A 21,941-nucleotide genomic window follows, 5' to 3' on the forward strand; every position below is an offset into this window, starting at 1 on the left:
ACTTGAAATTTGCGAGAGGGCCCGGGTTCAAATCCTGGACGAGCCCTCACTTTACCCAAGAATTTTGAAATTGCATCGAGCATTTGCAAAGAAGGTCTTGCATTTCTTCAACACTTTTCAGGAACTCATGACGCCCCAAAGCGCTTTATAGCCATTGAGTTATGTTTGAAGTGTTGATGTGTTGTATTGTGGGGAAGGATGTGCCCAAATCACCCCACACGAACCGCAACACTTGCAAATAATCAGGTGCAAGTTTGGTGCAAATAATCAGGTGCCTCAGGGACTTGGACTTTCTGTGAATGAGTTTTGCTTGTACCTGCGTTCAAGCTTGAAACAGTAACTGGGCTTCCATCTCACGGGAGCAGTGTGTAGCGGTTAGTGAGTAGGTGACCAGGTTGATGTGCGCCGCTTTCAATCTTTGAAATTTCACCAAACAAAGAAACGGTGAATCCAACTGTCCCTGTAAGCGACGGATTGAAGAGATCGGTGCTCCAAACAGAGCTGGAACACGCACAGTGCAGGAATAGGGTCCGCAACATTAAATGTCAAAGTTATTAAGCAGACAATAATTAAACATACACTTAACAGTAGATACAGCCAAACCATGCGAATGTTAGCCGAAGAACTCAAACACGTTACAGTTCCCAGCTCGGTGTACAAATTGATCAAACATTAATCGGATTCTAAACTATCTGTTCCAAATGGCACATTTTATATCTTTTCCTTACCCCTGCTACGTGACAATTTAAACTTTGAATAGTATTACCGAAAACAAGTGCCCAACTTCTGATGGAAGGTCATTAACCTGAAACGTTAACTCTGTTTCTCTCTCCACAGATGCTGCCTGACCTGCTCAGTGTTTCCAGCATTTACTCTTTTTATTCTCCAAACTTATAATCAGAATATCACTTCACTTGTCATCTAACTACGCTGCTTCCTGATATGTAGCCTTGTCCTACAAACCAGGCTCCTTTCGGATGATTCAGGCATTCATTGGAATTATAACTTCTTAATGATAACAATTATGTGAAGTATGGAATGATGTAATAATTGCCACCAGAGCGCCCGACTGTTGGAGCCCTAATGGTCACCTGCCCACACGAACAGGGCCAGTATAAAAGGTTGGCTGCCATGTAGTTCATGCACTCTGGAGTTGTAATAATGAAGAGGAAGGTCACACTAAGTTTACCTTACAGTACTCAGCCTCGGGGAGTTCTTCTATGCACAACAATTGGCGACGAGTAACAGAATTCGAATTTTCACGCAACCATGGCTGCTGTTGGAATATTAGAGAGATCCAAAGAGGATGATGATTGGGAAGCCTTCGTCGAGCAGCTCGACCTGTACTTTGTGGCCAACGAGCTGGAAGGAGACACTAACGTGGCCGAGCACAGGGCGGTTCTCCTCAACATCTGTGGGCCTAAAATATACAGCCTCATCAAGAATCTGCTCACACCGACAAAACCAAAGGAGAAGGAATATTCAGCGTTGTGCACACTGGTTTGGGACTAGCGTAAGCCGAAGGAGAATATCCTCATGGCCAGATATCGTTTTTACACGCACCATCGCTCCGGGGACCAGGACCTGGCGGATTATGTCACTGACCTGAGACACCTCGCGGGACTTTGCTATTTTGGAGCTGCGTTGGGGCAAATGCTGTGGGACCTTTACGTGCTGGGCATCAGCCACGAGGTCATTGTTCGAAAGCTGCTGGCTGCTGAAACCCGAGACCAGAGCAGGGCCATCGCGATCGCCCAGGCATGCATGGCCACGGACGATAACACCAAACAGATATCTTCTCAACATCGAAGCTCATCGGCAAGTACTGTGCATAAAATGATGTCGCTAGCAGGCCGAAATGCATATGGCAGGGACTATACGTCTGTGGCTGCAAGACCTGTGATGACTCAGAGTCCGCCTTCGGGGATCGATGTGAATCTATTAGCACCGTGTTGGTGCTGCGGGGATAATCCTCGGGCCCATCAATATCGATTGAAGCACTACATGTGCAAAGGCTGCACAACGATGGGGTACCTCCAGTGAATGTGCAAACGTGCTGTGAAATACCACGTGGCAGAGGATGATCGATCCGGCACGGATTATGCAGCACAGGCATCTCAACCGGAGGAACAAGGACTCCCAGGTGCCGGTGGGCATGTTGCATTCCATGAGGGTGTCTTTGAGGGTGTGGCCGAAACGTTTCCTCTGCCGACCTGGGGCTCGCTTACCGTGTCGGAGTTCTGAGTAGAGCGTTTGCTTAGAGAGTCTCGTGTTGGGCATGTGGACAATGTGGCAAGCCCAACGAAGCTGGCCGAGTGTGGTCAGTGCTTCAATGCTGGGGATGTTGGCCTGATCGAGAACACTGATGTTGGTGCGTCTGTCCTCTCAGGGGATTTGCAGGATCTTGCGGAGACAGCCCTGGTGGTATTTCTCCAGTGATTTGAGATGTCTGCTGTATATAGTCCATGTCTCGGATCCATACCGCGGGGCAGTTATCACCACCGCCCTGCACACCATAAGCTTGGTGCCAGATTTGAGGTCCTGGTCTTCAAACACTCTCCTCCTCAGGTGATCGAAGGCTGTGCTGGCACACTGGAGGCGGTGTTGGACCTCGTCTTCGATGTCTGCCCTTGCTGATAGTAGGATCCCGAGGCGTGGAAAATGGTCTACGCTGTCGAAGGCAACACTTACAGCCTTCTTAAATATAGCACCCTCTTTCTATTCTCTTGAAAAAAGTTCCTGATTTCTCGGCTAGCTGTGTAGGTTAGAGCTGTGGTTTTATCCTGTGATAGATTCTATCATAGTGTTTCCGAAGTGTAGTCGTTATCACATTCGCCTCACACACGAAAGGTCCCCGGTCCGAAACCGGGCGGAAAGATCTTGAAAACTTGAAAATGGGCCGAATGGCTGACTCCTGTTCCTAACTCTTACATTCTTATGATCTCTTGACCTTTCACAGGAGAACAAACTCTCCTCTGAACATGCATGAGAAAGCTCCAGAAAACATTTCCGTCCGAGGTGCTTTCGCGTGTGAGGCGAACGTGTTAACCGTTACACTGCGGAAACATCTCCACTTTCAGCACCAGATTACCAAAATTAAACCCAATGAGATCGGGATAAAAGTTCCTCACATGCTCAGGGCAAAATATCTGATTGATGGTCCACAAAAGAATGAACAAACTTCAGCACGAGGTCAGACGGAAATGTTAAGCGAGCACGTGGACTGCTGAATTGCACTTTTCAGGAGTTGGTGATGACAAAACAAATGGGTTCCGCTTGAAGATCAGAAAAGTAACACGTGGGATTCGAACCCTCACCTTCAGAAAAAACTGCAATTTGAACACAGCACCTTCGACCGCTCGGCCATCCTGACTATGCAGTGCTTTATGTGGCTGCAGGTTGATTTTGAACTTTTGTGTCCTGTCACATGAAATAAATAAGGGCAGCAGGCGTATCTCTGCCTGACACCGGGGAAACAGTGAGACAGACATTGCAGCAAGGTCTGGTCATTGTCAAACAGCAAATGAAATATTAATTCTGGTAGAAAAATATCCAAACAAACACTGACCCTAACGTGATTTGAACACGCAACCTTCTAATTTGGAATCAGACACACTACCGTTGCACCATGAGACCGACACAGTGAGCTGGAGATGTTCGTCTATATGAAGCTTCTGCAATACAAGGGGCTTTAAAATCCCCGCGCATTCCCACCAGGTATCACAAACAGCGCTCACCAGACAGTCACCGAATGGTTTGCTCGGAAACTTTTCTCTTGCTTTCACGGGAAACCATCATTAATTAACCCCTCACCTTCTTTTGCACAATCAAACAAATGCTAACTCAGGGACATTCCATACTTCAATCATTTGGCCTGTGCTTTGCATCTTAACTCGAAAGCCATATCCCATTATTTTCACTGTATTTTAGCTTTCTGGTTCAAAGTCTTCAGGGATCTGGGGCAACTTTTATCAAATTTAGCAGCACCGGTTTTTCCTATCGTGCACACAAAATAAAATCACTCGTGAAGATAAAATCCCACCGTGCGTATTTTCAGATTCAATGCTGTCGGATTTCAAATAAAGTGAAATAATTTTACACTGAAAAGATTTGCAAGTGTTACTTGTATTTGTGACTTTCATTAAACTTTGTGGCATCTGACTCCCGTTCATGCCACTGCTGAAAAAAAAAGGAGGGTTTGACGTTGACCGGCTCATCCTTTATATTCAGTGGTTTCTCACCCTTTGATGGGCTGCAGTACAGCGGATGTCACGTTGGCCTCACACGCAAAAGGTCCCCGGTGGATCCGTTTTGTCTCAGTCAAAGTTACCTATTTAATGAAATGAAATAAATAGCAATTAAGGAATAATTGAGCCCTTTTACCAGGAGAATAAATAGCAAATGCTGGAAATCTCAGCAGGTCAGGCAGCATTTGCCAGGAGTCTAAACACGGGATTAAACCAGGGACTTTTCCCGTGTAAAGCAAACGTGATAACCACTACACTACAGAAACCTCTGGTACAATAACCCCAATAGAGGGGAGGTGACCAGTGAGCTTCCTCTGTGCTGATCGGCATTGTGTGTCGGCTCACCTGAAACAACTTCTGTCCCATACAGAAAGTTCTCAATCCTTCTCCTCCGCTGCCCTTTACAGAAATGTCAGGGATCACCCAGCCACCGTGTTGACTTCCACCTCCTCACAGTGGGGCCACAGAGGCTCCTACCTTTCTATCCACAATCAGCGAACTCACCCAGTTTACAAAATTAAACCTGGAATACGTGCCCGGCAAAGGGCAGGAGAAGCCAGATAGTCTGTAAGCTCGGTCTATCACAGAAAGTATTTGTATTCATGGTGGTTACAGCAATTATTAATCGTCTCACAGACATCAATTATTTTTATGCGATGAATTGATTGAGGATTGAAACCAGGTTAGTCCGCCGAGTCTTAACCGCTCGACCACCAGGGAACAGTTACGATACATGTAGATATATTTATATATATTTATATGTGAACCTGAATTTCAACGGCTACCTACCGAGACCTCGTGCTGCCCACGGTAGTGTGTCTTACTTTGAGTGAGATAAATTGTTCCACAGTGACACCCATTACATCTTTTGTTCCCTTTTAAACACTAGAAACTGAGACAGGGGAATAAATAGAGAAACCAAAGCACAGCGTTATAGACAACAGGAAGAGAGAACGGGAAAGATATTGTCCATACCCACAACTAATGCAGAAACCCCTCTGCTGTTCTCGGGGTGACCAGCCACAGCCTGGTTACACTAACGTCGCAACAGCTCATTGACTGTCGGAGTTGGACCGTGCGGTGCTTCAGAACACAGGTCGAAAAAGCAAAGTCACTGATTCCATCTCATGTGCTCCTCCGATCAAGAATAGCAACACACTAAAAATGTTTCAATAATGGTTACACCTTATCTCCACGTTTATCAAGCAGTTTGCTCGTTTGTCTAGGGGTGTGATTCTCGCTTCGGGGTTATTGCTTGAAATTTGCGAGAGGTCCCGGGTTCAAATCCCAGACAAACCCTCAGTTTACCCAAGAATTTTGAAATTGCATCAAACTTTTGCAAAGAAGGACTTGCATTTCTGCAACACCTTTCAGGAACTCATCACGCCCCAAAGCGCTTTGCATCCGTTGAGTTATGTTTGAAGTGTTGTCGTGTGGGGAAAGATGTGCCCATATCACCCCACACGAACCGCAACTCTTTGCGAAGGAGTTTGGTGCAAAAAATCAGGTGCCTCAGGGTCTTGGACTTTCTATGAATGAGTTCTGCTTGTACCTGCGTTCAAGCTTGTAACAGTAACTGTGCTTCCATCTCACGTGAGCAGCGTGTAGGGGTTAGTGAGTAGGTGACCAGGTTGATGTGCGCCGCTTTCAATCTTTTAAATTTCACCAAACAAAGAAACAGTGAATCCAACTGTCCCTGTAAGCGACGGATTGAAGGGATCGGTGCTCCAAACAGAGCTGGAACACACGCAGTGCAGGAATAGGGTCCGCAACATTAAATGTCACAGTTATTAAGCAGACAATAATTAAACATACACTTAATAGTACTTACACCCAAACCTTGCGAATGTTAGCCGAAGAACTCAAACACGTTGCAGTTTTCAGCTCGGTGTACAAATTGATCAAACATTAATCGGATTCAAAACTATCTGTTCCAAATGCCACATTTTATATATTTTCCTTACCCCTGCTTCGTGACAATTGAAACTTTTAATAGTATCACCTAACACAACTGCCCAACTTCTGATGGAATTATAACTTCTGAACGATAACAATTATGTGAAGTATGTAACTATGTCATACTTGCCACCAGAGGGCGTGACTGTTGGAGTCCTAATGGTCACCTGCCCACACCTGCAGGGCCAGTATAAAAGGTTGGCTGCCATGTTGTTCAGGCACTCTGGAGTTGTAATAAAGAAGACTAAGATCACACTAAGTTTAGCTCACAGAACTCAGCCTCCTGGTGTTCTACTTTTCACAACAATTGGCGACGATTAACAGAATACAAACCTTCACACAACCATGGCTGCTGTTGGAATATTAGAGAGATTCATAGAGAGTGAAATAATTGAAGCAGCAGGCGGATCTCTGCCTGACACCGGGGAAACACGGAGACAGACCTTGGAGCAAAGGGCTATGGATGGAGTCGGCAAAACTTGAGGCATCTGATTCAGGACAGTCGCGGGGCGTGGAAATTCGGGAGTTTAATGACTTTGAAAGGAACATTTTTGTTTTGTGCCGTTTTGTTCAGAGAAATGTTTGTGAAAGGAATTTTTTGCAGGAAGGGATGCAGCATTTAACCTTTCGCCTTAGCACTTGTTTCTGGGAGTCAGGATCACATTTCGTGTCAATGTTATTCTTCCAGAATTAATATTTCATTTGCTGTTTGACAATAACCAGACCCTTGCTCCAAGGTCTGTCTCACTTTTTCCCCGATGTCAGGCAGAGATCCGCCTGCTGCCATGATTTATTTCATGTGACAGGACACAAAAGCTCAAAATCAACCTGCAGGTGGCCACACACAGCACTGAATAGTAATGATGGCCGAGTGGTCTAAGGTGATGTGTTCAGGTCATTATAGATAGAGTTCGAATCCTATTGCAGACATTTCTTATATTGAATCATTGGGCAGAACCCATTTGCTTTGTCACCACCAACTCCTTAAAAGTGCGATTCAGCAGTCCACCTGCTCGCTTAACATTTCCGTCTGACCTGGTGCTGAAATTTGTTCATTCTTTTGTAGAACGACAATTATTTATTTTGCCCTGAGCATGTGAGGAACTTTTCTCCCGATCTCATTGGGTTGAATTTTGTTAATCTGGTGCTGAAAGTGGAGATGTTTCCGCAGTGTAACGGTTAACACCTTCTAGTTTTTTGAGTTCATGCTCGACTTTCTCCTTGAGTGCATATGGTACTGAACGGGGCTTGTAGTAAACCAATCAAGCGTCCTTCTGTACCCTGACACTCGCCTTGAAGCCTTGGATCGGACTGTCCGTTTCGCAGAACACCTTTGGACACTTCTTGATAACCTCATCCGTTGATGAAAATCTCGCTTCCACACAGAAAATCTGACTACAATCCAGCTTCAGTGAGCTTAATCAATTTCTTCCTTGTAAGGCAGACTTGTCTCTTTTCACCACTATTCGAGGCAAGTTCTGAAATTAATCTTTATATTTCACCGATCGGTACAGTGATCTGACCAACCACAGGAATTTATTCTCCCGAGTAGCCTCGCAGCTCTATCATGGGTTTCTCCAGTTGGAAATCACGCAATTTGTCGCGGTACAGTGACTCCGATATTACACTCACGGATGCACCCGTGTCAATTTCCATTGGTATCTTGAATCCAGCAACATCTATGTGGATTTTGATGCTTTCCGAATCACTGTCCGTTAAACTCGTGCTCCTGATGATGTGTAACTCTAACATCTCCTCGTCCTGTTGTTGGTCTTCTATACTATGAAGTCTCTTGGGATTTCGACTCAGAGCTTTGAACGCTGGACTCATCGCTTTAACAACAGGTTTACCCTTCAGGCGGCATGCCTTCATAAGATGCCCAGTCTTTCTGTCGAAGAAACACTCTGCCTTCACGTGTGGACAACTTTGAGCAATGTGATGTCCCAGGCACCTACAGCATGACTTCAACGCTCTGGTCGAATTTGCAGTTTCTGACGCTTTGGGCACTGCTTGTAATACCCTCAAATGCTCTGATAATGACTCCACGAGAAATGTGTCGTTCTTTAACTGTAGTGTCTTGAGTCCTTTATTGATAACCTTAATTGGTGGCCTGCCTTTTATACTCGGCCAGGCACACCTGTGCAGCTAAGCTACAAGTCTCCCACTGCAGTGCCCTCTGGTGGCACACCTTGTAATAGTACAAGCAGTAACCATGTAGAACACATGACAGGTGTCACTGTGGAACCGTTTCACTCACTCAAAGTTAGACGCACTACCGTGGGCGCCACGAGGTCTAGGTAGGCAGCCATTGACATTCAGGTTCATATATAAATAAAAATTAAATATATCGACATGCATCGTAATTGTTCCCTGGTGGTCGAGGGGTTAAGATCCGGTGCACTAACCTGGTTTGACATGTATCGTAGCTATTCCCTGGTGGTCGAGGGGTTAAGACCCGGCTCACTAACCTGGTTTCAATCCTCGATCAATTCATCGCATAAAAATAATTGAGGTCTGTTAGACGATTAATAATTGCTGTAATCACCATGAATACCAATACTTTCTGTGATAGACCGAGCTTGCAGACTATCTGGCTTCTCCTGCACTTTGCTGGGCACGTGTTTGGGGTTTAACTTTGTAAACTGTGTGAGTTCGCTGATCGCGGGGAGACGGTAGGAGCCTCTGTGGCCCCACTGTGAGGATGTGGAAGTGAACACGGTGGCTGGGTGATCCGTGCCATTTCTGTAAAGGGCAGCGGAGGAGAAGGATTGAGAACTTTCAGTGTGGGACAGAAGTTGTTTCAGGTAAGCCAACACATTCCCGATCAGCACAGAGGGAGCTCACTGGTCAGCTCCTCGCTGTGGGGGCTGTTGTATAAGAGGTTTCTGTAGTGTAGTGGTTATCACGTTTGCTTTACACGCGAAGTGTCCCTGGTTCAATCCCAGGCAGAAACATTATGTTTAAACTTGCTGTGGATGAACAATCAGAGGCGAGTTTCGTCTCCCTGCAAATGCTGCCTGGCCTGCTGAGATTTCCAGCATTTGCTGTTTTTATTTGCTATTTATTCTCCTGGCAAAAGGGCTCCCTTATTCATTAATTGCTCTTTATTTCACCAATAAAAAGATAACTTTGAGTGAGATAAAAATGATCCACCGGGGACCTTTTGCGTGTGAGGCCAACGTGATATCCGCTACACTGCAGCCCATCAAAGGGCGAGAAACCACTGCATATAAAGGATGAGCTGACAAATATCAGGGGCAGTGCAGTCTGGTCAATGTCAAACCCTCCTTTATTATTCAGCAGTGGCATGAACGGTAGTCAGACGCCACAAAGTTTAATTAAAGACACAAATACAAGTAACACTTGCAAATCTTTTCAGTGTAAAATTCTTTCACTTTATTTGAAATGCTACTGCATTAAATCTGAAAATACACACTGTGGGATTTTATCTTCACTACTGATTGTAGTTTGTGTGCACGGTAGGAATAATCGGTGCTGATAAATTTGATAAAAGTTGCCCCAGATTCGTGGTGTCATCGGCAATGAACACTTTCAACCAGAAAGCTAAAATACATTGCGTAAAATGGGTTAACATGCATAAGAACATAAGATCATGAGAAATAGGAGCAGGAGTGGTCGATACGGCCCCTCGAGCCTGCTCCACCATTTAATACAATCATGGCTGATCTGATAATGGACTCAGGTCCATTTGCCTGCCCGCTCCCCAAAGCACAGGCCAAATGATTGAAGTATGGAGTGTCCCTGAGTTAGCATTTGTTTGATTGTGTAAAGAAGATGAGGGGTTAATTAATGATGGTTTCCCGTGAAAGCAAGAGAAAGGTTTTCGAACAAAGCATCCGGTGACTGTCAGCTGAGCGCTGCTTTTGATGCCTGGTGGGAATGGGCAGGGATTTTAAAGCACCTTGTATTGCAGAACCTTCATATAGATGAACATCTCCAGCTCACTGTATAGGCCTCGTGGTGCAACGGTGGTGTGTCTGACTCCAGATCAACAGGTTGTGTGTTGAAATCATGTTTGGGTATTGCTCTTTTGGATATTGTTCTTCCAGAATTAATATTTCCTTTGCTGTTTGGCAATAACCAGACCCTTGCTCCAAGGTCTGTCTCACTGTTTCCCCGGTGTCAGGCAGAGATACGCCTGCAACCCTCATTTATTTCATGTGACAGGACACAAAAGTTCAAAATCAACCTGCAGGTGGCCACACACAGCGCTGAATAGTCAGGATGGCCGGGCGGTCGAAGGTGCTGTGTTCAGGTCACTGTCTCCTCTACACGTGTGTTCAGCTTGAATTCCAATTCTAACAATAATTATCATTAAACGGAACACATTTGTTTGACACCACGGCCAACTACTTCAAAGTGGGATTCAGCAGTTCAGCTGCTCGCTTAACATTTCCGTCTGACCTGGTGCTGGAGTTTGTTAAAGAGAGTCAGTGAAGAAGATTCAACCTTTCACCTTTTTCCTGAGCACCACCTTCTTACCTCAGGCCAGAAAGTCTCAAGCCGTACATTCCTGATCCTCACCACTCGCTGCTAAATGGCCAGCTCCTGTTCCGATGTGTAAAGTCTGGGAAACACGAGATCAATTCCAACCACACTCACAGCCTTCCTAAATATAGCACCGTCATTCTATTCTCGTAAAACCATCTCCTGAAGTATCGGCCAGCTGTGTAGGTTAAAGCTCTGGTTATGTTCCTCGCATTGTGTCAATTGCAGTGTTTCCGTAGTGTAGTGGTTATCACATTCGCTTCACACGTGAAAAGTCCCCGCATCGCAACCGGGTGTGAACATTGATGAATTGAAGATTGGAAAAAATGAAATAATTGACATTAATGGTTCAATATTAACAAAGTTGGTTTTTGTTTCTGCTGAATGATTAAAAATAATAAATACCAGAAGTGGCATTTGGACCCTTGACTTCAAGATAGATTTTGAACTGAACATAGCACCTTCGACCGCTCGGCCATCCTGACTACTCACTGCTGTGTGTGGCCACCTGCAGATTGATTTGAAATTTTGTGTCCTGTGACAAGAAATAATTGAGGGCAGCAGGTGTATCTCTGCCAGACACCGGGGAAACAGTGAGACAGACCTTGGAGCAAGGGTCTGGTTATTGTCAAACAGCAAATGAAATATTAATTCTGGAAGAAAAATATCCAAAAATACACTGACCCGAACGTGATTTGAACACGCAACCTTCCGATCAGGAGTCAGACACACTACCGTTGCACCATAAGACCTACAGAGTGAATTGGAGATTTTTGTCTATATGAAGCTTCTGCAATACAAGGGGCTTTAAAATCCCCGCCCATTCCCACCAGGTATCACAAACAGCGCTCACCGGACAGTCACCGTATGGTTTATTCGAAAACTTTTCTCTTGCTTTTACTGGAAACCATCATTAATTGACCCCTCAACTACATTTGCACAATCAAACAAATGCTAACTCAGGGACATTCCATACTTCAATCATTTGGCCTGTGCTTTGCATCTCAACTCGAAAACCATACCCCATTTTACTCACTGTATTTTAGCTTTCTGGTTCAAAGTCTTCAGGGATCTGGGGCAACTTTTATCAAATTTAGCAGCACCGGTTTTTCCTATCGTGCCCACAAAATAAAATCAGTAGTGAAGATAAAATCTCACCGTGCGTATTTTCAGATTCAATGCTGTCGGATTTCAAATAAAGTGAAAGAATTTTACAGTGAAAAGATTTGCAAGTGTTACTTGTATTTGTGTCTTTAATTAAACTTTGTGGCGTCTGACTCCCGTTCATGCCACTGCTGAATAAGAAAGGAAGGTTTGACGTTGCTCAGCTCATCCTTTGTATTCAGTGGTTTCTCACCCTTTGATGGGCTGCAGTGCAGCGGATATCACGTTGGCCTCACACGCAAAAGGTCCCCGGTGGATCCGTTTTCTCTCAGTCAAAGTTATCTATTTATTGAAGTGAAATAAAGAGCAATTAAGGAATAAGGGAGCCCTTTTACCAGGAGAAAAAATAGCAAATGCTAGAAAGCTCAGCAGGTCAGGCAGCATTTGCCAGGAGACTAAACTCGGGATTGAACCAGGAACCTTCCCCGTGTAAAGCAAACGTGATAACCACTACACTACAGAAACCTCTGGTACAATAACCCCAACAGAGGGGAGGTGACCAGTGAGCTCCGTCTGTGCTGATCGGCATTGTGTGTTGGCTCACCGAAAACAACTTCTGTCCTGCACTGAATGTTCTCAATCCTTCTCCTCCGCTGCCCTTTACAGAAATGTCAGGGATCACCCAGCCACCGTGTTCACTTCCACATCCTCACAGTGGGGCCACAGAGGCTCTTACCTTTCTCTCCGCGATCAGCGAACTCACCCAGTTTACTAAATTAAACCCGGAATACATGCCCGGAAAAGTCAGATAGTCTGCAAGCTCGGTCTATCACAGAAAGTATTGGTATTCATGGTGGTTACAGCAAGTATTAATCGTCTCACAGACCTCAATTAGTTTTATGCGATGAATTGATCGAGGATTGAAACCAGGTTAGTCCGCCGGGTCTTAATCGCTCGACCACCAGGGAACTGTTAGGATACATGTCGATATATTTATATATATTTATATATGACACTGAATATCAACAGCTACCTACCTAGACCTCGTGCTGCCCACGGTAGTGTGTCTAACTTTGAGTGAGAGAAATTGTTCCACAGTGAGACCCATTTCATCTTTTGTTCCCTTTTAAACACTAGAAACTGAGACAGGGTAATAAATAGAGAAACCAAAGCACAGTGTTATAGACAAGAGGAAGAGAGAAGGGGAAAGATACTGTCCCCACCCAGAACTAATGCAGAAACCCCTCTGCTGTGCTCGGGGTGACCACACACAGCCTGGATACACTAACGTCCCAACAGCTCATTGACTGTCGGAGTTGGAACGTGCGGTGCTTCAGAACACAGGTCGAAAAAGCAAAGTCACTGATTCCATCTCATGTGCTCCTCCGATCAAGAACAGCAACACACTAGAAATGTTTCAATACACCTTATCTCCACGTTTATCGAGCAGTTGGCTCGTTGGTCTAGGGGTATGATTCTCGCTTCGGGGTTATTGCTTGAAATTTGCGAGAGGTGCCTGGTTCAAATCCCGGACGAGCCCTCAGTTCACCCAAGAATTTTGAAATTGCATCAAACTTTTGCAAAAAAGGACTTGCATTTCTACAAAACCTTTCAGGAACTCATGACGCCCCAAAGCGCTTTGCATCCGTTGAGTTGTGTTTGAAGTGTTGTCGTGTGGGAAAAGATGTGCCCAAATCACCACACACGAACCGCAACTCGTTGCGAAGGAGTTTGGTGCAAAAATCAGGTGCATCAGGGACTTGGACTTTCTATGAATGAGTTCTGCTTGTACCTGCGTTCAAGCTTGTATCAGTAACTGTGCATCCATCTCACGGGAGCAGCGTGTAGCGGTTAGTAAGTAGGTGACCAGGTTGATGTGCGCCGCTTTCAATCTTTTAAATTTCACCAAACAAAGAAACGGTGAATCCAACTGTCCCTGAAAGCGACGGATTGAAGGGATCGGTGCTCCAAACAGAGCTGGAACACACGCAGTGCAGGAATAGGGTCCGCAACATTAAATGTCAGAGTTATGAAGCAGACAATAATGAAACATACACTTAATAGTACTTACACCCAAACCTTGCGAATGTTAGCCGAAGAACTCAAACACGTTGCAGTTTTCAGCTCGGTGTACAAATTGATCAAACATTAATCGGATTCAAAACTATCTGTTCCAAATGCCACATTTTATATATTTTCCTTACCCCTGCTTCGTGACAATTGAAACTTTTAATAGTATCACCTAACACAACTGCCCAACTTCTGATGGAAGGTCATTAACCTGAAACGTTAACTCTGTTTCTCTCTCCACAGCTGCTGCCTGACCTGCTCAGTGTTTCCAGTATTTACTCTTTTTATTCTCCAAACTTACCATCAGAGTATCACTTCCCTTGTCATCTAACTACGCTCCTTCCTGATATGTAGCCTTGTCCTACAAACCAGGCTCCTTTCTGATGATTCAGGCATTCATTGGAATTATAACTTCTTAACGATAACAATTATGTGAAGTATGTAACTATGTCATACTTGCCACCAGAGGGCGTGACTGCTGGAGTCCTAATGGTCACCTGCCCACACCTGCAGGGCCAGTATAAAAGGTTGGCTGCCATGTTGTTCAGGCACTCTGGAGTTGTAATAAAAAAGACTAAGATCACACTATGTTTAGCTCACAGTACTCAGCCTCCTGGTGTTCTACTTTTCACAACAATTGGCGACGATTAACAGAATACAAACCTTCACACAACCATGGCTGCTGTTGGAATATTAGAGAGATTCATAGAGAGTGAAATAATTGAAAAAGCAGGCGGATCTCTGCCTGACACCGGGAAAACAGGGAGACAGACCTTGGTGCAAAGGGATATGGATGGAGTCGGCAAAACTTGAGGCATCTGATTCAGGAGAGTCGCGGGGCGTGGAAATTCGGGAGTTTAATGACTTTGAAAGGAACATTTTTGTTTTGTGACATTTTGTTCAGAGAAATGTTTGTGAAAGGAATGTTTTGCAGGAAGGGATGCAGCATTTATCCTTTTGCCTTAGCACTTGTTTCTGGCTGTCATGATCACATTTCGTTTCAATGTTATTCTTCCAGAATTAATATTTCATTTGGTGTTTGACAATAACCAGACCCTTGCTCCAAGGTCTGTCTCACTCTTTCCCCGGTGTCAGGCAGAGATCTGCCTGCTGCCCTGATTTATTTCATGTGACAGGACACAAAAGTTCAAAATCAACCTGCAGGTGGCCACACATAGCACTGAATAGTAATGATGGCCGAGTGGTCTAAGGTGATGTGTTCAGGTCACTATAGATAGTGTTCAAATCCTATTGCAGACATTTCTTATATTGAATCAATCGGCAGAACCCATTTTCTTTGTCACCACCAACTCCTTAAAAGTGCGATTCAGCAGTCCACCTGCTCGCTTAACATTTCTGTCTGACCTGGTGCTGAAAATTGTTCATTCTTTTGTAGAACGACAATTATTTATTTTGCCCTGAGCATGTGAGGAACTTTTCTCCCGATCTCTTTGGGTTTAATTTTGTTAATCTGGTGCTGAAAGTGGAGATGTTTCCGCAGTGTAATGGTTAACACCTTCTAGTTTTTTGAGTTCATGCTCAACTTTCTCCTTGAGTGCATATGGTACGGAACGGGGCGTGTAGTAAACCAATCTAGCGTCCTTCTTTACCCTGACACTCGCCTTGAAGCCTTGGATCGGACTGTCCGTTTCGCAGAACACCTTTGGATACTTCTTGATAACCTCATCCGTTGATGAAAATCTCGCTTCCACACAGAAAATCTGACTACAATCCAGCTTCAGTGAGCTTAATCAATTTCTTCCTTGTAAGGCAGACTTGTCTCTTTTCACTACTATTCGAGGCAAGTTCTGAAATTAATCTTTATATTTCACCGATCGGTACAGTGATATGACCAACCACAGGAATTTACTCTCCCGAGTAGCCTCGCTGCTCTATCTTGGGTTTTCCAGTTGGAAATCACGCAATTTGTCGCGGTACAGTGACTCTGGTATGATACTCACGGATGCACCCGTGTCAATTTCCATTGGTATCTTGAATCCAGCAACATCTATGTGGATTTTGATGCTTTCCGAATCACTGTCCTTTAAACTAGTGCTCCTGATGATGTGTAACTCTAACATCTCATCGTCCTGTTGTTGGTCTTCCATACTATGTAGTCTCTTGGGATTTCTACTCATAGCTTTGAACGCTGGACTCATAGCTTTAAAAATAGGTTTACCATTCAGTCGGCATGCCTTCGCAAGATGCCCAGTCTTTCTTTCGAAGAAACACTCTGCCTTCACGTGTGGAGAACTTTGAGCAATGTGTTGTCCCAGGCACCTACAGCATGACTTCGACGCTTTGATAGAATGTCCAGTTTCTTTGGCTTTTGGCTCCCTTGTTATACCTTCAAATGCTCTGATAATGACTCCACGAGACAATGTGTCGTTCTGTAACTGTCGTGACCTGAGTCCTTTATTGATAACCACAGAGTGAGGAATACACCTGGTGGCCTGCCTTTTATACTAGGCCAGGCACACCTGTGCAGGTAAGCTACAAGTCTCCCACTGCAGTGCCCTCTGGTGGCACACCTTGTAATAGTACAAGCAGCAACCATGTCGAACACATGACAGGTGTCACTGTGGAACCGTTTCTCTCACTCAAAGTTAGACGCACTACCGTGGGCGCAACGAGGTCTAGGTAGGTAGCCATTGACATTCAGGTTCATATATAAATATATATAAATATATCGACATGCATCGTAACTGTTCCCTGGTGGTCGAGGGGTTAAGATCCGGTGCACTAACCTGGTTCGACATGTATCGTAACTGTTCCCTGGTGGTCGAGGGATTAAGAACCGGCGCACTAACCTGGTTTCAATCCTCGATCAATTCATTGCAGAAAAATAATTGAGGTCTGTGAGTCGCTTAATAATTACTGTAATCACCATGAATACCAATTCTCTCTGTGATAGACCGAGATTACAGACTATCTGGCTTCTCCTGCACTTTGCCGGGCACGTGTTTGGGGTTTAACTTTGTAAACTGGGTGAGTTCGCTGATCGCGGGGAGACGGTAGGAGCCTCTGTGGCCCCACTGTGAGGATGTGGAAATGAACACCGTGGCTGGGTGATCCGTGACATTTCTGTAAAAGGCAGCGGAGGAGAAGGATTGAGAACTCTCAGTGTGGGACAGAATTTGTTTCAGGAGAGCCAACACATTCCCGATCAGCACAGAGGGAGCTCACTGGTCAGCTCCTCGCTGAGGGGGCTGTTATGCAAGAGGTTTCTGTAGTGTAGTGGTTATCACGTTTGCTTTACACGCAAAAGGTCCCAAGTTCAATCCCAGGCAGAAACATTATTTTTAAACTTGCTGTGAATGAACAATCGGAGGCGAGTTTCGTCACCCTGCAAATGCTGCCTGACCTGCTGAGATTTCCAGCATTTGCTGTTTTTATTTGCTATTTATTCTCCTGGCAAAAGGGCTCCCTTATTCATTAATTGCTCTTTATTTCACCAATAAATAGATAACTTTGAGTGAGAGAAAACGGATCCACGGGGACCTTTTGCGTGTGAGGCCAAAGTGATATCCGCTACACTGCAGCCCATCAAAGGGCGAGAAACCACTGAATATAAAGGATGAGCTAACAAATATCAGGGGCAGTGCAGTCTGGTCAATGTCAAACCCTCCTTTCTTATTCAGCAGTGGCATGAACGGGAGTCAGACGCCAAAAATTTTAATTAAAGACACAAATACAAGTAACACTTGCAAATTTATTAGTGTAAAATTCTTTCACTTTATTTGAAATGCTACTGCGTTAAATCTGAAAATACACACGGTGGGATTTTATCTTCACTACTGATTGTATTTTCTATGCATGGTAGGAATAATCGGTGCTGATGAATTTGATAAAATTTGCACCAGATTCCTGGTGTCATCGGCAATGAACACTTTGAACCAGAAAGCTAAAAAACAGTGAGTAAAATGGGTTAACATACATAAGAACATATGAAATAGGAGGAGGAGTGGGCCATACCGACCTCGATCCTGCTCCGCCATTTGATACGATCATGGCTGATCTGATCATGGACTCAGTTCCACTTCCCTGGTCGCTCCCCAAAGCACAAGCCAAATGATTGAAGTATGGGGTGTCCCTGAGTTAGCATTTGTTTGATTGTGCAAAAGAAGGTGAAGGGTTAATTAATGATGATTTCCTGTGAAAGCAAGAGAAAAGTTTTCGAACAAACCATCCGGTGACTGTCAGGTGAGCGCTGCTTGTGATACCTGGTGGGAATGGTCTGGGATTTTAAAGTCCCTTGTATTGCAGAACCCTCATATAGACGAACATCCCTTAACTACTGTGTAGACCTTGTGGTGCAACGGTAGTGCGCCTGACTCTAAATCAACGAGTTGCGTGTTTAAATCATGTCGTGGTCACTGTTCATTTAGCATTTGCTGTTTCACAAAATCCAGTCCCTTGCTGCAATGTCTGTCTCACTGGTTAGTAGTGGTCGGGTTGGGGACAGCATCAAAGAAGAAAGAAGGGATGTGTGCAGTGGTGGTACAGCAGTTATCATCGGTAATTTTATCTACATCGTGATTGAGCTAAACACATGGTAGTGATGTGTTGGAGGAGGATTTCATGGAGTGTATTATGGATGGTTTTCTCAACCCAGAAGAGATCTGGCCATTCTTGACTGGGTGATGTGTAATGAGAAGGGACTAATTATCAATCTTGTTGTGCGAGGCCCCTTGGGGACGAGTAATATAATATGGTAGAATTCTTCATTAAGATGGAGAGTGTCACAGTTATTTCAGAAACTGGGGTCCTGAACTTAAGGAAAGGTAACTTTGACGGTATGAGGTGTGCATTGGCTAGAATAGACTGGCCAATGATACTTAAAGGGTTGATGGTGGATAGGCAATGGCAAACATTTAAAGATCACACGGGTGACTTCAGCAATTGCACATCGCTGTCTGGAGTAAAAATAGAACGGAGAACGTTGTTCAACCGTGGCTAACAAGGGAAATTAAGGATATTGTTGAAACCAAGGAAGAGGAAAATAAATTGGCCAGAAAAAGGAACAAACCTGAGAACTGGGAGAAATTTTGAAATCAACAGAGGAGGACTAAGGGTTTCATGAGGAGGGGGGAAATGGATTTTGAGAGGAAGCTTGCTTGGAACATAACAACTGACTGCAAAAGCTTCTGTAAACATGTGAAGAGAAAAAGATTAGTGAAGACAACTGCAGGTCCCTTGCAGTCGGATTCAGGTGAATTTATATTGGGGAGCAAAGAAATAGCACACCAATTGACCAAATACTTCAGTTCCGTCTTCACGAAGGAAGACACGAATAACCTTCCAAAAGTACTCGGGGACCGAGGGTCGAGTGAGAAGGAGTAACTGAAGGATATCCTTATGAGGTGGGAAATTGATGGGATTGAAGGATGATAAATTCCCGGGGCCTGATAGTCTGCATCCAAGAGTACTTAAGGAAGTCGCCCTAGAAATAGCGGATGCATTGGTGATCATTTTCCAACAGTGCATTGACTCGGGATCAGTTCCTATGGACTAGAGGGTAGCGAATGTATAACCACTTTTTAAGAAGGGAGGGAGAGAGAAAGCGGGTAATTATACACCGGTTAGCCTTAATCAGTCGTGGGGAAAATGTTGGAATCAATTATTAAGGATGAAATAGCAACGCATTTGGAAAGCAGTGACAGGATCGGTCCTAGTCAGCATGGATTTATGAAAGGGAAATCATGCATGACAAATCTTCTGGAAATTTGGAGGCTGTAACGAGTAGAGTGGACAAGGGAGAACCAGTGGATGTGGTATATTTGGACTTTCAAAAGGTTGTTGACAAGGGTCCGCACAAGAGATTGCTGTGCAAAATCAAAGCACATGGTATTGGGGGTAATATACTGACGTGGATAGAGAACTGGTTGGCAGACAGAAAGCAGAGAGTCGGGATAAAAGGGTCCTTTTCAGAATGGCAGGCAATGACTAGTGGAGTGCCGCAGGGCTCAGTGCTGGGACCCCAGCTCTTTACAATATACATCAATGATTTGGATGAAGGAATTGAGTGTAATATCTCCAGGTTTGCAGATGAAACAAAACTGGGTGGCGGTGTGAGCTGTGAGGGGGACGCTAAGAGACAGCAGGGTGATTTTGACAGGTTAGGTGAGTGGGCAAATTCATGGCAGATGCAGTATAATGTGGATAAATGTGAGGTTATCCACTTTGAGGGCTAAAACGTGAAGACAGAATATTATCTGAATGGTGGCAGATTAGGAAAAGGGGAGGTGCAATGAGACCTGGGTGTCATGGTTCATCAGTCACTGAAAGTTGGCATACAGGTACAGCAGGCAGGAAAAAGGTAAATGGTATTTTGGCCTTCATAGCTAGGGGATTTGAGTATAGGAGCAAGGATTTCTTATTGCAGTTGTACAGGGCCTTGGTGAGGCCTCAACTGGAATATTGTTTTCAATTTTGGTCTCCTAATCTGAGGAAGGACGTTCTTGCTATTGAGGGAGTGGAGCGAAGGTTCACCAGACTGATTCCCGGGATGGCTGGACTGACATATGAGGAGAGACTGGATCAACTGGGCCTTTATACATTGGAGTTTAGAAGGATGAGAGGGGATCTCATCGAAACATATCAGATTCTGATGGGACAGGACTGGTTAGATGTGGATAGATTGTTCCCGATGCTGGGGAAGTTGGAGCAGGCTCGAGGGGCTAGATGGCCCACTCCTGTTCCTAATCCTTATGTTCTTATACCAATTGATTAACATTGAAACGAAATGTGACCTGACAGCCAGAAAGAAGTGTTGAGGCAGAAGGTTAAATGCTGCATCCTTTTCTGCAAAAAATTCCTTTCACAAACATTTCTGTGACCGAAACGACACAAAACAAAAATGTTCCTTTCAATGTCAATAAACTCCCGTATTTCCGTGCCCCCTGAATCTCCTGAATTAGATGCCTCTAGATTTGCCGACTCAAATCATGTCCCTTTGCAATGTTCTGCTTCCACCCACACTATGAAATGCGCTACTAACTTATCGAATCATGGAATGGTTACAGCACGGAAGGCCATTAGGCCCGTCGAGACCGTATCGACTCTCAGCGTGTCCCACTCCCCCGCCCTTTCCCCGGAGCCCTGCAATTGTTTTTCCTTCAGACACTGATCCAACTCCCATCAGAAAGATAAGATTGCATATGTCTCCACCGCCCTTTCAAGCCGTGCATCCCAGATCCTAACCACTCGCTCCTGTTCCTATGTGTAAAGTCTGGGAAACACGAGATCAATTCCTGCCACACTCACAGCCTTCCTAAATATAGCACCGTCATTCTATTCTCGTAAAACCAGCTCCTGAAGTATCGGCCAGCTGTGTAGGTTAAAGCTCTGGTTATGTTCCTATCAGTATGTCAATCGCAATGTTTCTGTAGTGCAGTGGTTATCACGTTCGCCGAACACGCGAAAAATCCCCGGTTCGAAACCGGGTGGAAACATTTTCAACATTGTTCTATTATATATTAGAAAAAATGGAATAATTGACATTAATGTTTCAATATTAGCAAAGTTGATGTTTGTTTCTGCTGATGTTAATAACCCTTCAACTAGGCTGGAGTTTAAATTTTGATATTTCTAATAACATTGTTGATATTTGATGTCTCCAAGATAAGAGAGACTAATTGATGTCCTGTTTCTGACTGCTCCATTTTTGATCGGGGCGGAGGAGTGGTGAGAGATCGTGGCCCAGGAGCGTCGTGATCGGGGCTCAACAGAGGCGAGGGCCCAGGGACAGCACGGGCCAGCCCACTCTGCGTTCGATGGATAGTCGGCGCATGTGTACACAATTGGTCCATGCTGCAGAGCTTGGTCAATGGTCGTCTTGGGTAATCCTTGCCTCTGGACCAAGACCAAGCTCTGTCAAGCCCGTGTGGTGGCTGGTGTGCAACGGTCACCCCACGTTAAAAAAATCCACCCACAGGCATCTTCCACCCTTCAGGATGTAGTTCGGGACCTAGATTGTCAGGTCCCTCATCGAAACACCTGTGAACTCATCCCTTTTTAGAGTGGAAACAAATCATCCTCGATACGAGGGACTGC

At 44.8% G+C, this 21,941-nt stretch overlaps 2 non-coding genes across 2 annotated transcripts; both read left to right on the top strand.

The window, feature by feature from the left end:
* The first annotated feature begins 9,084 nt into the window (after window positions 1–9,084).
* On the top strand, window positions 9,085–9,157 carry trnav-uac (transfer RNA valine (anticodon UAC)). Its single transcript has one exon. It is a non-coding gene; the product is annotated as a tRNA-Val (tRNA).
* Window positions 9,158–17,109: 7,952 nt separating this feature from the next.
* On the top strand, window positions 17,110–17,182 carry trnav-uac (transfer RNA valine (anticodon UAC)). The gene has a single exon. It is a non-coding gene; the product is annotated as a tRNA-Val (tRNA).
* The last annotated feature ends 4,759 nt before the right edge of the window (window positions 17,183–21,941 follow it).

Source organism: Pristiophorus japonicus, unplaced genomic scaffold (genome assembly GCF_044704955.1).
Source record: "Pristiophorus japonicus isolate sPriJap1 unplaced genomic scaffold, sPriJap1.hap1 HAP1_SCAFFOLD_33, whole genome shotgun sequence".
Classification (NCBI taxonomy): domain Eukaryota; kingdom Metazoa; phylum Chordata; class Chondrichthyes; family Pristiophoridae; genus Pristiophorus; species Pristiophorus japonicus.